Source organism: Mauremys reevesii, linkage group 9 (assembly GCF_016161935.1).
Source record: "Mauremys reevesii isolate NIE-2019 linkage group 9, ASM1616193v1, whole genome shotgun sequence".
NCBI lineage: Eukaryota > Metazoa > Chordata > Testudines > Geoemydidae > Mauremys > Mauremys reevesii.
The window spans coordinates 68,354,685-68,369,221 of NC_052631.1; the positions used below are offsets into that span (position 1 = coordinate 68,354,685).

Genomic DNA, 14,537 nt, shown 5'->3' on the forward strand with positions numbered 1-14,537 from the left:
CAATTATAAAGAAAAGCTTTTTATGCCTGATAACTAGATAGAATTTGTTTCATTAACCTCAACGTTCAAACTTGATCAAATGATGAAGGGGGCATATGAAAATATATGGCCAAGTAAATTAAACACTGTAATGGAATTATTAATTGTAATTAACTAGGCAAAATCTCTTACCCAGACCTCCTAGAAATGCCATATAGTATTTAACTTCTAAAAACTGGAGGTCTTAACAATATGCAGTGTATAAACATGGGAAACAATTACAACTCTGATCTGTATTATTCAACTTAGATTTGCTGAAGCATTTCTGCTGACACAAAATGCTGGAAATAAGAAAAATAAAATACATTGAAACCCAGTGAATGGTTTGGGGACAACTACACAGGTGAACACAAATTAAAAAAATGTTGGTTCCTACTTTGTCTTTCCTACAAAGACAAATTGGCTTACTCTATTAGAGAAAGCATATAACTTGTTTTGCCATGTTTGTTATGATTTTGCATACCTCTGTATACAAGTAAGGGTAACATAATTAAAATGCTTTAATGTGTTGAGAGTTATAATTCCATATTGAACAGCCAACTTCTGTTCAATACCAAAAGTTTATTTATTCTTAAGAACACTTTAATAAGGTAATGGATAGTAGAGCATAACTTACACAGCTGAAAAAATGAATGTTAACACTTGAGTACAAAAGGATATTAATGGGTGTTCTTCTGGGCATTTCAAGGTAACTTATTGTCAGTTACCAGAAAATGAACCATACTATGATGTATGTAAAGGATCAGTACATCAAATATAAAACTATTATTTGTATACAGATTGGACATCCTGGAAAGAGAAATAATCTATTGATTCCTGGGCTGTGGTGAAGCCACAGAGGTACCCAGCTCCCTAGATATGAGACTGTGGTGAGTAATAAAGATCAGACAAAGGTAAAAGGTTCCTAGCTAGAAGCTTTCCTTTGGGAAAGACTGCTGAAGAACCCAAAAAGGAATGGATACCAAACTCTAGCAAAATTGACTCTTTTGTGCTCACAGAAAAAAGTAAAAACCAATGTTAAGCTTGATTTGCATCTCTTAAAAATAAGGTAACAAAATGCTTTCCCTACATACTACATAACTCTGAGGTAAATGAGAATTACTTGAAAGGATTAATTGCTTTAAATAGAATGAGGCAGAGAGCCTGCTGTGCTTTTCAATTACAGATAGTTTCCACCTGGACTGAGGAAGGCAGGTACTTAAGCCTGCTCTGATCCATTTGCTCAATTAAGCCAGCTAGGTAGAATTGTAGATCAAGATAGCTGTTTTCCCCTCTGTGTTCTTACTGTAATTTCAGAATTTGCTGAAAAGACTGTCAAAAAAGGCATCAGGAAGGTTTTCCATATTCTTTCAATGAATTCTCTATCAAACTTGTTCAGATTATAAGTACAGACTGGTTTTTTTGGCTAGTAATTAAGATGGGATCTGAAAGTCTAACGGTTATTTCTGGGTAGTGCCTAACTGCCAGTAACTGAAAATTATTTTTTAAAGAAGCTAACAGTTCTTATTCCACATAATTAATATTACCACATTTGCTGTTGATCTAAAGAAAGGGAGAAAAAAAGGGGCAGAAGACAAGAATTTTAGTTGGAACATTCTATCTCTGCACAAAAGAAGGGGACAGGGCAAATCAGCTAAAAGAGCCCCCAAACGTTGTGTGGATCAGACCAGTTACTGGACATGCTCAATTGTGGTTTCTGATGCTGTATAGGAAGCTTTAATTGTGGGCAAATCACCTCATTGGCCAAACCTGGTTACCCTCTAAGAGCTGACCCAAGTGGACCTTAGGGTGGAGAAGATTTTAAATAGGAGTTAAAAACAGCTGTATGGATTTAGTGACTATTAAACATAAGCGTCTGTGAGAGAGTTGCTGTAAGGGCTGGGTCCCAATATTTGTACTACTTTGGTTACAGGTGAATAATTGCTGAATTATTTGTTAGGGAAGCTCTCCCTGAGGCTGTCTGGTCCAGCATGGTTTGATGGACATCGAGGAAGAGCTGGAAGGGGAGCAATGGTTACCTCTAGGGATATATCTACACTGTACCTGGGAGTGAGCATCCTAGTTCGGATAGGCAGACATGTACTGGTGCTGCTCAAATTAGCTCACTAAAGATAGTAATGTGGATGCTGTGCTATGCACTATGGCTTGAGCTACTCACCTGAGTCCAACCCTGTCTGACCATCTTGATCTCAGCTTGGGTGCTTAGCCCAAGCTTTTGCCTGTGCTGCAACATCCACGCTGCTATTTTTAGTGCACTAGGGTGAGTCTTTCTATGCCGGTTCTCTACCAGCTACAGTGTAGACACACCTTAGGGGGCTGTACATCCTGTGGAACTTAGATTTAGCTACTAGCTAACTGCTCTAAGTTGTCTTTTTAAAATCTCTGTTAGAGAATGAGCAGAGCCTGAAAGGTTTGTAAATTCTTACCTGACCTTGGTTGCTTTTATGGGGAAAAGATAGTGCTTTGAAAAGTGACAGCCTTATGAAGACCTAGGGAATGGTTACTTTCAATACTGATCCCGATAACGGCACCACGTTGGATACAAGGCAACAGATTTTTGTTTCACCAGTCAGCTAACCCAGGGACTGGAATGCTGCTAGCTATGGAGCTCCCCAGGCTGTTGGTTTGCTGAGACAATGTGGGTGAAATAATATCTTTTATTGGACTAATTTCTGTTATATGTGGACAGGTTTTTGAAGTGTTTGAAAGGACTGAGATGCTCTCAAGCTCTGAAAAGTCTGGGTGATGCACACTACATATTATGGCCACACTATATAAAGACTGAGACATCATTCCTGAAAGTTAGGAGCGGAATGTGTGTGCCATTTAGAGGTCTAAATGTTATGTTGGAATGTTATATTTGAATATATGTAACACCAATTAAGCAAGGAAGTCTGTATAAATAATACAGGGAGAGAGAGCTCAGTGGCTTAAGCATTGGCCTAATAAACCCCGTGTTGAGTTCAGTCCTTGAGGGGACTACTTAAGAATCTGGGGCAAAATCAGTACTTGGTCCTGCTAGTGAAGGCAGGGGGCTGGACTCAATGACCTTTCAGGGTTCCTTCCAGTTCTATGAGATAGGTATATCTTCATTTTTATTTATTTATTTAATACTAATGGACTTACTGCCTAACAGTTTTCCTTTAGTCTTAGAAATACTATGAATAATTTCTATTTACAATATTTGTAATGTAACTTCTGTATGCATTGGTCATCTGCTAAGCAGGGGTTGTAACTGGTGGGACTGGAATTGATGGGAACTTGGGTGCTACCCTCCTTTCTCCATCTTGGGTTAGGGAGGAGTGAACAGGACTTGGGAATGGCCAGCAGGAGCCCTCCTGGCAATGGGGAGTGGGTTGGCTTTAATGAGGCCTGAGCTCTGAGTCTGTGCCTCCTGCTCCTGCTGCCAGTGGACAACTGGGAGAAGGTGAGATGAACTGGATCCCTCACTCACAGTTTGTTTCTGTCCACTGCTGGCTTGTAGGTATTGAGTTTTGTTCTTCCACAGCATATTAGCCTCCAGTGCCAGCTGCTAGTATGCTTCCAGACACTCTGCTTCTGCTGACAGCATGCCTGCCAAATGCAGTAAGTGGGGCAGCAGCCATAGCAAAGTCTGGGGAAGGCACTTGCTTTGGGGAGCAGTGGGTGACCGCATTCCACTGGGTGACCCCAATATTGCATTCAAAGAAGCAATAAAGATTAGAAATGCAGAGGCTGGCATGGAGCCTCTAGTCTGAATGATGTCAGCAGCTGCCAAAGTGCCTGAAGCCTCTGGAATGGGTGGCTAGGAGTTAGAAAGCTCCAGAGGAAATGTGGAGGGGAATGTGAGGAACCATCTCCAGGGAGAAAAAGCCAGCTGGATCCCCAAAGGCAGTGGAATTCACTCATCCTTGCAAGGTTTTGTAGTTCATAAGTTACTAGAAGGATGGCCAAGTTTAAAGGACTCCAGCATAGATTCCAGAAATATGGTCACTATTTGGATGTTGAGAGATTTAGTCCTTACACTCCCTAAGCTTTGTAGCAGTGGCAATGCTGCTAAGGTAGCCTTTCTGCTGGCCTTTTGAGTTGGTTTTTGGATCAAAGAATACATCAGGCTAGGTGTTACCTATTAGAGGCTTACAGTGGGAACAAGAAAAGTTTGTTTTGACCTTACATAAATTGAAATTGGAATAACTCAGTAATGGTACAAAGATCATCATGAATAAGAGTGGGGAAGTGGGTCTTTGCCTGGGGCAGGAATTAAGAGCATTTGGCCAATATGTCCAGGTCCACTGGTCATCCATGGAGATAAGATTTTTTTTTTTTTTAAAACAAGGTTTCAGTTTACAGCAGCATTGAATGGAGTAGAATTTCTCAGTTTGTCATCAGAGGATTTTTGGCTCCCTTTCATTTAGAATAGGAGTGGCTATCTTTGCTGCAATGTTAGCCGTGGGAGCTAATGAGTTATGATCTATTGCGCTTTGGCAATTGGGGTATTTTATAACCAATATTTGGCCACTGCAAAGGGACAATCTGTCAAGCTAAAAATTCCTAATGATATATGTGGTCTATTTCAGGATTGAGCAGGAAGGCCTCATCTATGGAGATCTGGATATATAGGAATAGTATTGTTCACTGGACACAGAAAAAGGCATCTAGCAAACCTAGGGGACCTGGGTGAAACTTCCAGAATTGGGCCAACCCACCTGTCATGGCAGGGAAGTGGGGACATGGTGTGGGACTAGCTGACTTTTCTTATCCATTCTATGGTGGACTGTTCCCATTCTCTGCAAGTGATCATTATTCCCTCGGGGGAGAATGATTTAGGCACAGCAAAAGAGGCTGTTTTAACCATTAGGATAAAGAGGAATGGCAGCCAGATTTCTGCCCTTTCCCTGGTATTATCTTGGTCCGCTTGGAGGTGCTTCAAAGATGGGTTTAATGACCAATCACCAGATTGGTAAGATCAACTGAATAAGGAAGGAAGCGAACCAGGAAACTTAAGTATATTACTGCAATAGGGAAATTAAACAGTGACTTCCCATTTATAAATGGAGGAAACTGCTTCAGCGCTGTTTAGAGAGCACAAAGTACATCATCTGACATGGGATCAGGTATTTTCTTGGATGACCTCAGACAATAGGCAGATGATTTTCTAGATGCTCAGTAGGAAGGGTGTGTCTGTCTAAGCCGATTGCTGTTGTCCCCTATTACAGGTTCGAGTGCAATAGGTGGGTTAAGAAATGGTGCTATGTGAGGGCTGCTTGGGCACAGGCCTCAAGCATAACATTGCACACTGATGCAGTACGCCCTCTTAATTTGTGCAGCATGGGGCTCCCCTCATCTCATCTGTCCTTCCTGTATAGGAATGAGGGGAATGGATTGGGACTCTGGTTACACATGATATTGCCTCAACATCCCCTACCCTATCTTGCATTAATGAGAAAAAAATCTAGCTCTTCCATTCTCATAGCTGTGGGTTGTATGATGTAACTAGGGGTAAAAATGTAGGCAACTATAACCTAGTGACTGGAACAAGCAGATGGAAACCAAAATATTCAGCACTCATCTATTGAAAGAAGTAGCATCCTCACTTCTGAGTCATGCTAGAATTATGATGCAACTGAAAGTTTTGAGTGTTAACATATGGATGGTGAAGTAGATCCCAGGAAGTGTGAAGATTTGGTTTCAGATGAGTCAAATTTGAGTGCAGAAAATAGTCAATCTATAGCAACCAAGCCTAGTTTCAATTGTTATCTGAATACTTAACTGTCATATTCAGTATCATGCAGTAAGGAAAACATGCCTACCACTAAAACCACTGCTCTGCATGCTCTTCATTATTCCTTGTTGTTTTCTCACCTTTCTGTTAGTTTCCTTTCTTACCTGTGCAGAAACTCCCAATTCCAATCTCCTTTTGCACTTGCACTTCATTATCCCCCTACCCCAACATCTAAAATAATCAGTGAAGAGGTTAATGAAGTCTTAGAATATATCATCATTAGGTCTTGGTCCCTACTGAAGGGAAATAAATGAGCCAGGAGAGTTCATATGTTTATCTTGTCTACAGACAGGTTAGATGACAATACCTCATTTACAGTAGCTTCATACTGGTGAACTTGGCAACTGTGGTTAGTATTTAAAATTAGAACCTCTATCTAGCAGAATCTGAATGTGCCACAAGGTCCATGTAAATACATTAAATGGGATGGGTCACCATTATTTCAGATATCAAAGTATAGTTTAGACTCATGTACTGATTGAAAAGTTACTATCATCTGAATATGAGAACTATTACAGTGGGTAGAAGCAATTCCTTTAAGTAATACTTGGCCAGACCTTTAACATCTTTCCAAGATTTTCTTTTTATAGGTGTCAAAATATTGCCTGAATCATGCTTCATAAGAATATGAAGTTGTTAATGATTGTCCATTTCATGACTGATGTTACATATTTTTTGAATTTGAACTATCTAGGTTTTTATGATTGATGTGCCACCAGAGTCTTTTACAGGTTCTCTCATGTCCACGTTTAGCTTATGTTAAAAAGTTTCATTTAGACCTTAAAATACTTCAAATATATCAAAAATTGATAACAATAATCTCAAGTATCTTTCATGGATAATTTTTCTTTAATTCCTGGAGTCAAAACTGTTGAATTGCTTTTCCTAAATATATATTTGAAGTATGTGTTTTCACACTACAACATGCATCCACTGTTTTGTAGAAAAGGCTCCCTAATGTATTAGGGGGGTTAATTTGAAAGCAATTTTGAAATAGAAAATGAAGAAGAGATGCTTGTTTGCTGCTTGTAACTGTCAGAATGTAAAGCTCTCAGGGACTATGACAGTGGGGGTGAGGGTGTACAAAATTCAGTAATATAGTCTTATTCCTTGGGAAAAAACACTTTATAGTAGATGGCTGTTCTGGAAGTAAAGTCAGCTTTACTCATTAGGTCATAGTATGCTGAACAGAATACATATGTGCATATTTGACTGAAAGAAACATAATATACTGACACAATTTTGACAAATAAATGAATCCTTTACCATATCCCAAAATAAGGTCTTCCTTTTTTTTTTTAAACTAAACCAGATAGGGTGGTGATAGAGAACCACAGTTCATTCATAATGGCAAAAATTCTGAAGACTGCATGAAATTCTAACTGCATTGATAGATTGCAGTATTGCGATGGTAGACACCTGGGCAATTAATTCAATCAAAAATATTGGGTGGCACAGATGCTGCGAATGGATGCTTCATTTTAACTACTTTCTGTCTTGAACAGCAAATAACCAAGCTATTGCAAGGTATCTCATGTGCCTAGCAGAGTAGTGATTAATATCAGTTTGTCGGCAGCAGTTTCAGAGGAGTTTTAAAAGTGAGACATCTGATAAAACTACCTTTTCAATTGACTATTCTAAACATGAGCCATTACCATTGACAGAAACCAGATAAAATATGATATCAGTGTAAATGATTTGTTGCACTTGCTGCCTCAGTGTGTTTTAAAATTGAAGTTGTTTCCACTCAAAGTGCTGAAATACATACAAATGCTAACTTGAATTTCTATGACTACAGTTGGGAGAAAATGATTGAATTAAATGAGAAGGGGAAAACTGCAAGTATTAACACTTATGTTTGCACTCATCAGATCTCCAACTTAGACTATATGTGAGTTGGTCTATAATTATGTAATAGTGCATTTTAGATTGAGATTAGGAAATTTTTGTTTCAGGTATATGGGATCTTGGGGAGCAATTACCACATGGGTGGGGTGCAAAATAAACTTTATTAAGCAAATACAAAAACAGGGAAAATTCAATAGTGAGGGGTATGGGTTGTTAAGGTAGACAATTGGGGAGGGGTTTCTTTTTTGGTGAACAGTAAGGGGGTTTCAATAGGGGGGTCCAACACAGTAGGATACAATACAGTGGGTAATCAGTTAACACTGAGGTATAAATGTAACAGGTAGCTAGCGATTTCTATGTAAAAAGGTGTGTCACAGCAGCATATAACCAACTAACAGTTTTATGGATAAAATGTGTTAAACAAACAATTTTAGGTAAAAATGTGTCACAGTGGTGTAAATGTAGAATGTGAGGGGTATCAGAGAGGAAGAAAGTAACCAATGGGGTTTTATGCTAGAGAGTTAAACGTAGTGAGACAGAACAAACAGGCTGCAAGCTTAAGCAGCAGAGAGAGTGTAACAAGGTAGAAAGACACAGAGAAGCTGGGGGGGGGGTGTTTGCAGTGGGAAGACAGACAATTACAATTATACAGAACACAGCAAAATCTTATCTATGAGCTAACTTAACCAAGACTACACAAATTAAAACACAATGCAACAATTCTCTAAGCCTGACTTACAAAGTATAATGCTAAACTTAACTTAATGGGTGCACCTTATGCTAAGGATAGTTCCAGAGGGCTGAGTGGTGTGTGTCTAGGACACGGCTCCAAAGAGGTGGGGGTGACTGCAGCAGTGAGGTGGCTGCAGCAGTGGGGTGGCTGCAAGCAGGCTTATTTCTAGCAGCAAAGGCACTGCAGAACTAGAAACAGATTACAGATACAGACCAAGGAGTTAGCTTGGGTCTGTCTGTTGGGGAAACAGAACCAGCAGCTAGGACCGGGGCGGGGGGGGGGGAGAGGTTTTAGGACACAGACCAAGGTTTAGCTTGAGTCTGTGTGCTGGGGAGACAGAGCCAGCAGCTAAAATAATAAAATAAAAGTATAGAAAGTTTCACAGAGGGATTCTTACCATCCCCCAAGGCAGCAGCAGAGGCAGAAGCAGCAAGAACATCAGAAGGCTCGGTACAGTCTTGATAATCAGGAGATCTCTCAGGCAGCAATTCGTTCTTCGTGGGGGGTTTTTTTCAAAAACGGGGGTATGCTCAAAAATAAAATGAGAGCGGAGAAAGGACCCCCAGAACCCCTGGTTGATCAGACCAGGTAGCAATGCAAGAACCTTTCTGAAGTCTGTTCAAAAAATGTCTGTTTTTAAAGGCAAACCCTGGCAGCTTCCCGCCAGTAACTCTGATTGGCTCCCCCTCTTACAGGGAGGAGAGAAGGCAGAGAAAAAACTGCAGGCAGCCACAGAGGCATGTTTGGACTAGCCCTGAGCCCAGAGGTACGACTCATGCCCAGGATCCTAAAAACACAATAGGTCTTGCAGCTCTGGATAGTGGCCACCCTACACCAAGCCCAGGTTTTAACAAGGTGATAACAGGACTAACCCTTTGAACAGGGCAGTGGTCCCACTTAGCATAAGTGGCCATCCCTTTGAGAAGGGCAATGGCTTTGGTTAGACAACTTAAGGGGCCCTCCCTTTGAGAAGGGCAGAGGCCTTGGTAAACAACTTAACAGCCAGGGAGGGGCGGCCACAGGAGGAAAACAAGAACAAAATGGAGTAAGGGGGCAGCTTTAAGAAACAAAATGGAGCTGTAACAGACAAGGTACTGTGATTTGTGGGATGTGTGTGGAGAGGAAATCTCTCAACTACAAATTCAGTGTGCAAGAAGTAAGGATCCCCAGACACAGTGTGTGATGCCATATAATTTCCTTGATGTACATCCTTGATTTCACCACTATTCTACAATTGCAACATATCTTGTATAAAGTATATCATATAAGATGTCAGTGGAAAAGTTATGATTTGCTAAGTATGCATGTATCATCTTTGTATCTGAAGTTATGAATATTTGCTGTGTACTGGTATTTGCACATGTATTGTATTCCTGGGTAACATCCCCCAGATACAATTTACATTAGAGCCAGACAGCTTTGTGTTGATGACCCATTAAGTTCACTCAGTTCACAATTAAAGAAATTCATCCTGCCCAATACGCATTAGGGCATGTTAGACACCTTAGAAAGAATATGGGCAATGGCTCCTCTGTGAGTCATCAAAACATGTAAGGGTGTGTAATATGCTCATGTGACTCCATCTTGGGCCAGTAATTTTCCATGCACCTGGGACGTGGCCGTTGTTCGGGACAGTAAAATTATATACATGGCAGAAAATATAAAGAAGCATCTGAGACATCTCCATTTTGTCTTCATTTCCTGCTTCATTTCTCTGGTCTGGATTTCTAACAAGGAAGCTTTCGATAAGCTTTGAATACCCAATCTGTTTGGGTAATTCCAGATAAACTGCTAGCTTGCAAAAGTCTATCCCATCACTGCTTCACACCTGGTATAAGGACTTTGCACTTGTATGTATATGATCTATTAACCATTTATAACTCTCTTCTTCTTTTCTTTTATTATTAAACCTTAAATTTTTAGTCACTAAAGGATTGTTATCTGCGTAGTTATTAGGTAAGATCTGAGTTATATATTGACCTTGCTAAGTGGCTGGTCCCTTGGGATTGGAAGACCCTAGAACTGATTAAATTGGTTTTCAGTAACCACTCGTCATTAAGTCTAGGGTCTGAGTGTAAAGGTTATAGACAAGTGCGGATAGCCAATGTCTCCAAAAGCAGGTGAGAGCTGCTAGTTTTAATATTAAAACTGAGTAATAATTTGGATTTGAAGCATATCCTACCATGCGGAAATGATTCCAAAAGTAACTTGAGATTGACTTTTAGTAATTTTTGTAAATTTCTGAGATGATTTGAAGGCGTCTCTTGCACAACAGCCAGAATGAACATTCACTCATGAACCTAGTCTTCTGAAACTCAACTGGACATGCTCTACTATGAAAGTCATAACACTCATAAAAATAGAAAATGCCACTCGTAAAGGAGACAAAACTTTGAATAATGGGATACATGTTTTCTAATATTACAGCAGTAAGAGAAATATATACTGTAACACTTGCTTAAAATGAAGAATGAATTAGTAGTATTCTAGCTTATTTGACTAAAGCACATTTTCCTTCTGTCTTGTAGATCTTCTGTGGCAGGATAAGTTTGTTATCTAATTACAATCAAAAGAATGAAAATGTTAATTTGTGTAGTGGCATCTAATTGTTGCCACTACACTGATGAAGAAGACTGTTTAGTTCAATTTCTGAAAGTGAAATAACTAGCTGAAACATGAATTAAAATCTGTCCATAACTTTCCCATACCTTTTCCCCTCTTCATCCTCACTATTTTATACCTATGTTCCTCCCTTGCCTTCTGTCATCTGTTCAGGACTTCATACTTTCTTCCATACTACTTGGTGCTGTGCTTGGAACAATATCCTGTTTTATCCTACACTATATTACCGCCCTCAAAAAACCTATTCTGTGTAACAATTTGGTTATGAAATTACAGTTCCAAGCATACTGTAAAGAGTTTATATTGCTGATTTGTAGGTTACTATGCCTTTATGCCACAGGGGCCTGTTAGGTCTTAAACACTTCACTATTGTACAGAACTCTGGTTTGACAGCACTAAATAATTGGGCTCATAAAGAGAAATATTAGTGGCATCAATGCCCTGAGGCATAAATTAACATAAAATCTGGATCTTAAAATTACTCTTTTATTGCTCTAATAATGCTATAGCTTTTCTCATCAGTGATCAGTCATGCGGCTCTTTCAGTTTAATAAAAGCTTCTAATGCAAACCTAGAAGGCCATACAGAAATATTTTGATCCTTAGAAGACAAATGATTTTTAGTCTCATTGCTTCATTTAAAGGTGGTAATCTAAGACATCTCTTTAAGGGTGTAACAAAAACGTGATCTGTGCTTTGGCAAACTAATACGGTCGCTTATCGGAGGCAACCTTATCGAGTCAACAAAATAGCAAAATTGTCTGAAGCCTGATGCTGTTAATGTCCTTAGTGAAAACTTAACTTTTCCCTATAGTATGCTGTATTATCAAAGGCCAGTTCTGACAGGTGTCAATGATATATTTAAGATCTTCTCAAACAAAGATGAGGATAACCAATTGCATTTCTTTCCCATACATTGCAATAATTGCTGGAAAAGAATAATCCGTGTGTGAAAGGGTGAAAGGGAGCTGGAGAGCATAATTAAGTCAGCTGGTAGCAACAACACACATCACTAGGTTAAGGGTGAGATCCACCTGGGAGGAGCTCTGTGGCTACTATAAAAGAACATCATGCTGGAAGAAGACAGGAGGTTGGGGGGAGAGTAGGCCTTGGTGGTGGTCTCCTCTGAGAAGGGTACTCTGGCAAAAGGCCAGGAGAGAGACTGAGAAGCCACAGGGGTGGAGCTAACTCCTTCAGTGACCCTTGATAGAAGGGCAAGAACTAGACCTGTGAAGCATTGCTCTATACCAGAGCCAGGGAGAAATTGCAGAGTCCTGAAAGATACTGGGGGAAAAGGGCCTAGAGAAGAGACCAAGGTAAAAAGTAGTCTAAGGAAGCAGCAAGGAGTCTGAGGAAGCAGATCTTAGCTGCTTGCTACTACAGGGTCCCTAGACTGGAACCCAGAGTAGAAGGAGGCCTAGGTTCTTTTACCAGCCACCAAAGAAGGTGGTGTGAAACCCCCTGACACAAGGCGTGAGATACCTATGAAAACCTGGAGTTCAGAGGTATAAGGAGCACTTGGCCTAGAGTCAAGGACTGAAGACCTGCTGTGAGATCACTGTTTGTGGTGGGGTGGAACTGAAAGTGACCTGGTCAGGGGATGCTAGATGGGATCCTGCTATGCCATGCCTAGCCATGAGGGTGCTGACTGGTGACTTGCTCTTCTATATAGGGCTGGAAGTTGCTATATGACACTGAAAATTCACTTGGACATCTGGGCAGAAAGCATATGGAGCAATACAGTGTTGTAAAAGATCCAATTCTAGTTTGGACTGCATGTAGTCTTGCTTTCAGGAGTTTTAGGCCTTATAAGGGTTATGGCAGAACTTGAGTATTCATGAAGAGTAAGTTTTCCATACTAAGGTCAAGATTATTTGTTCAGTTAAAGTACAAATAAGGAGGAAAGGACAAACTTGGTCCAAGATATTTTACTTCAAAATAACTTGACAAGCTGAAGTTCAGCTTGAGGGGGAAATGCTAGTAGAAGAAGATTAATAACATATTCATGTGCTTCAGCACCTGTACACTTGGCCATCATTCTTTCTGCTTTAGGGCAATTGCTTCCCTTATTTCAACTAATCTGGAACCTGAAGGTTAAAAGCCCCATTTTTGTTAAAACTTTAAAAAATCTAAAGCCCAGAGCATTAAGAAGCAAATAATCATAAGGGCTGATGGCAGATATCTTGTCATTTTAGCAATTAATGTTAAAGAAGTTTAAAATTTCAAAATCACTCCAGGATTACTTTAATTTAAAATATTGTATTATTGTGTGAAAAATGAGAGATTTGGGCAAAAAGATGGTGTGAAGTACACATGAATTATATTTTCTGTTAGTCCCGCATCAGTCCATCTAGCTTGCCCTTCAGCTCATCAAAGATGATGGATGGCTTTTAGAGGTGAGTAAACACTTCTGACCTATGTTTCAGTGAAACAATAAGCACTGGAAAATTCTCCTCAGATTCTTTGGAGGATAAGAGTACTTCATTCAACTGTGTTCCTCCTAGCTTACTTTCCTGATTTGCTTCATGGCATATAGATCAACATGATACTTTACAGACTCTAACACTATCCATAGTGCTATAGCAGAATCTCCAAAATATTCAGCATCCCTCACCCTAAAATAGCAGGAAGTGGAGAGTCAGCTAGTATGTGCCATTGGCTCGTGAGAGCATTTCATATCAGGCAGGCGAGGGCTCATGGACAATGAGCAGCTAGAGGTGGAAAATCAATTAAACATTTTCTTGTTGGAAAATGCTGATTAATTCACACCAAAACTTTTTGTTGAAACATATATTTTGACTAACATTTAATTGGGGAGTGGGTGACCTCATTGTAAATAGTCTGCAGGCCAGTGGTTTGGGCACTTACTGGGGTAGGGGAGATGCAGGTTCAAGTCCCCACTTCTCCTGATTTAATCAGGAACTAAACCTGAGTGCCCTAACCATTGTGGCATCAGTTATTCTGAAGGCACACACTACAGTTTTTCATGAAAATTTCAAAAAGTCTGTTTTGTCCCAATGCAGAACAAGATAAAATGATGAAACCTCAAATCTTTGTGAGAAATGGATTTCTTGTTGTCTGGCCAGCTCTATTATCAGCTTTATTTTAATAAATAGAGCCAAAGAAATCTATAAACTAAATTTCAATCTAAATGTTGACATATCAGCCAGTCACTCAGGTAGCTTGTGCAAGTGGTATCTTCCAAAAGCTGGCCAATCAATGTTGGTGTAAAACTATTTGCAGCATGCAACAAAAATGGGGGTATGGCAATTGCCAAACTGGGTCCATCTGCAACAATATCATGGGTCAAGGTCTTGCTGGGATTCTGTTTAGCTTTGGAAACACTTCAAGCAAAGGTAGTTTAAGTATACCGTCTTGGCTATTCCAAGTCCCTGGGTTTGTTTCTGGCAGCTCTGTCACTGTTTCTTAAGCCTTCTTCCTGCCTCTTTCCTCTTGTCTCTTTAATTAGCAGAGCTGTCCAGAAGCTCTTGGAAGGATTTTTAAAGTTCCCTCTGAACCCTAGTGTGTTCTTTTC

The 14,537-nt window shown here is 39.9% G+C and overlaps 1 long non-coding RNA gene across 4 annotated transcripts in view; it reads left to right on the plus strand.

Moving 5' to 3' along the window:
• Positions 1-1,330: 1,330 nt before the first annotated feature.
• Positions 1,331-14,537, plus strand: part of LOC120372173 — a 49,789-nt gene continuing 36,582 nt past the window's right edge. For 2 of the 4 annotated variants that reach the window (XR_005584749.1, XR_005584752.1), the window contains exon 1: positions 1,331-1,951. This is a non-coding gene — a long non-coding RNA (uncharacterized LOC120372173). The other 2 variants (XR_005584750.1, XR_005584751.1) reach the window with 2 other exon arrangements.